The sequence below is a fragment of the Triticum dicoccoides genome, chromosome 2B (assembly GCF_002162155.2).
Source record: "Triticum dicoccoides isolate Atlit2015 ecotype Zavitan chromosome 2B, WEW_v2.0, whole genome shotgun sequence".
In the NCBI taxonomy this organism is placed as follows: Eukaryota; Viridiplantae; Streptophyta; class Magnoliopsida; order Poales; family Poaceae; genus Triticum; species Triticum dicoccoides.
In genome coordinates, this window is record NC_041383.1 from 667674006 (window position 1) to 667677598 (window position 3593).

Here is a 3593-nt window from a genome sequence, read left to right on the forward strand (position 1 = left end):
TTTGATGTCCCCTGTTTAATATTTGCATGTTGCCTTCCATGAGCTTTTGACTGTTTTCTGTCCAGCCCTACATGATGTCGCTACTTGTATATATCGCTGCCTTAAATTTGTTGATTGATCAGAAGAGCTTCTTTGTGGTGGTGGTGCCATTATGGTATATAAAGTTTTTTGTATGTAGGTAAAAATTCTTTGGTATATATTGACGTCATGTAATGAGATGTAGTAGTGGCAACAGGTTGACAGACTTTTGTATAGCTGAATGCCATGTGTCCGTGCGCATGCAGTTGGGCGTTTTTGAAATTTGAACAACGTGGGCGGGAGGCAGCATCTCGTACGCCAGGAGAGCGCTGGAGCTAGCTTCAGCCTAGTTTTGAACTAATCTCAGGGGGTAAGGTCTGAGCACACAGATCTTAGGCGTACTAGGAGATGCAGGGATCCATTGGTGATGCGTACTGGATGCATGCATCGGCTATGACGCTGAGGTGCGTGGCTCTAGTTTTTCAATTGTTTCTTGTTTCTTTCTGTAAGAATGGAAGCATGGTTTCAGTTTTCAGAGGGGGTTGGTTCAGAGGCAAGTGTGAACCAGGCTGCATTGGCACGATCAGATGGCCGTGCTGTTTCACACATGTCGAATGGATCGTTTCAGGTATGCCAATAATTTGATGGGCCGTTTCTAGAATGCAGTTCTTGTTTCCATCAAATGTTTTTCCTTGGAAAAAACTGGGAGCTGGAACAATTTCCAGTCTTTTTCTTTTTGAACAGAGCTCGTTAGTTGATGGCAACTCGCTGGTGGTTGCTGTCTCCATGGATGATAAGCTTCATGTCGATCTGGAGGCTGATGTGGAACCAGAAGCAGGTGGAGCGGAGGGGATAGGCGAGCACGATCCAACTACTATCATCTCTGCTAACTATGCTCATGGCCATGACAACGAGTAGTGGCAATAGAGGAATCTTGCAGTGAAAGGATACAGGAGGGCTGAATTAATGGGTGCGATAGGGTAACGTCCGCTTGGTGGCTGATGACTGAGCCGTCGCCCACGAGGCAACTCTCCATCTGAGCCCTGGCTATGACAATGAAGGTTGTTGCATGAATGCGGTGGTTGAGTGGGACACAACCTACAAAAAATCCTGGCATACTCCTCCAAATACAGAGTAAATACTGGCAGTGGTCCGAATGTTAACACCACACAACGGCTGCGATAAAGGGGAATCTGAGCTCGAGCTCAGAATACGACTTTCGGACATCATGAGATTACAACACACAGAGCCATGTACGCTAGAGGCATGTTCGTGGGTGTTGGAGGCTTGGAGCAAACAGTTTAAGGGGTTGCTCATCTCCAAAAAACAAAAAGGCTAACTCTTGTGGAAGCAAGAAGACTTTGTCATTTTGTTTGGTGCTCAACATATTTCTTAGGCAACTTTGTATACCAAATTTAATAAAAGACGAAACAAAATGTTTTAGACCCTTAAGTTGTTGCATGGTTACATTTGGTGTCCGAGCTTATTTCCTATACAATTTTGTCCTTGTGTTTCTCAAATTTGCGAGTTTGAACTGTTTGAATTAGGGGATGGTGTAGCCCTGGACGTGTCCGTCGACATTTGAGACGTTCCATTTAAAGATAGCCTTGGAGATGTCCTTAGGGCTAGAGATACCACAAAAGTCATATTTAAGGGGGGAAATTATGGTTTGGGGTATTAACCCTTAGCTAGCATATCCTTGAAAGTTAGTCTTTTATCCCAAAAAGGCACCATGTGGCTAGTTTTTGCTCCAAGAAGGGCAACTTTCAGCAAAAAATGGGAGACTGCGCTACCCCTCTTGGCCTCTAGCCGCGCCGCCAAAGAACACTGGACGTCGGAATCAGTCTGTGCAGGCCCCCCTCCCACAACCCTACCACCCCCTTCTCTTTTGTCGATGGTGCCAAAATCAACCCGATTCATTGCCAACATCTTCGCAGAGCTTCAATCCCACAATGGTGAGCCCTGATGTGGTCAGAAATTAAGTCGCATGAGCTTGGGAAAGCAGTAGTAGCCCCGTGTGCGAGCCCACGCCGGTCGACGACATCGGAATGGGCCTTCTTCACTGCCATCGTAGCCGATCTCCCCGCCATTCTTGTCAGCTCGGCCATGAGCACTCCGTCGTGGCCTATGCATCTCCGCGAATCATCGCGTTGCAGCAGCTTCTTTATCGAATCTGCCGGCAAATAGTACACCGCCTTTGGTGATGCCATCCAAAATCTGGCAAGGCATAACACCAAACCCGAGAGATATAGGAAGTGTATCCTGGCATAACTCATTTGTCCTCACTTTTTTTTTGTTACGAAAGGAAGGTCAGTTGGAGTACAATATAGGAAGTCACGGCTAACCTGTTAATTCTGGGTAGCAGTGAATATGCGATTAAGTCGGAGATGAACGCTTCATGTTAATTCCCGGAAGTCCAAACTGACGCATCCGCAGCACACTTGCATCCAAACGCTTGTGCAAGTTAACCCCTCGTTTTGTCCTATATAAGCACGTCAATTCCTCTAAAACTTCACCAAATCAACTGAGCTCACAGTCACAGATGCACCAGATGACCATGTCTCCTTCCATCTGCCTCGCCATCTTGTTGCTTGCACTGGTCTCGCCTTCGCCGGCATCAGCCAGACAACAACAATGGCGTCGCCGTCGCCGGCCCTAGCGTGCCCACGGCGACGCAGTTCCTGAAGGCGCACAACGACGCGCGCCGCGAGGTCCGCGTGGCACCCCTGACGTGGAACTCGACGCTGGAGCAGGACGCCGAGAGATACGCGGGCCGGCTTGGTATCCGCTGCAAGCTGGAGCCGCTGAAGTGGGACACCCCGCATGTCTACGGGCAGAACACCTACTGGGGCAGTGGGTACAACGACGGCGCCGCCGTCACTGGCTCGTGGGTGTACGAGCGGCAGTCGTACGACCACCGCGCCAACGCGTGCGCGCCCGGCAAGGTATGCGGGTCCTACACGCAGGTGGTGTGGAACACCACGCGAGAGCTCGGCTGCGCCCGCCGCACCTGCCGGAGCAGCCGCGACACCGTGGCTGTCTGCAGATACTTCCCTCCCGGCAACTACCGCGGCGTTCCGCCATACTGAGCACATCTATACGGAAGCTACGTCAGGAAAGATTTGTCTGTTCAAATAATGCATGATGCGAAACAAGGCGTTTGGTCCGGCGTTTTATGGTTGTAAGAAATGGGGAATTTGGATTACACTGTGACTGAAGCTGTCTGTTACTGTACTTATTTTTGTTTAGTTGGCCACATGTTCTCCTATGCCACCCCCATCCCCGCGCCTCAACCACCGAAAGCCCACAGCCTCACCCGCATGTGGCTTTGCTAGCACGTGCACACACTCATCTTAGAAAACCCACACCAGGCTAGCTAAGAACTCACTAATTTTCTGCTTATTTGGCAGATGAGCCCCAGACGAATGGGGCTCTAGGTTGGACAGTGAGTTGATTGCCGTTGGTTTGATGAAGCGGAGTTGAAAGTTTTGACGTCTTTCGTTGCTGAATTAGCAATCTTGGAATTGCTACGTCTAATAAAAGCCAAGTAACATTGCACTGAAAATGTTTTTTAT

The 3593-nt window shown here is 49.3% G+C and overlaps 1 pseudogene; it reads left to right on the forward strand.

Annotated features, from left to right (window-relative positions):
* Nucleotides 1-2575: 2575 nt before the first annotated feature.
* On the forward strand, nt 2576-3107 carry LOC119368263 (annotated as a pseudogene).
* The last annotated feature ends 486 nt before the right edge of the window (nt 3108-3593 follow it).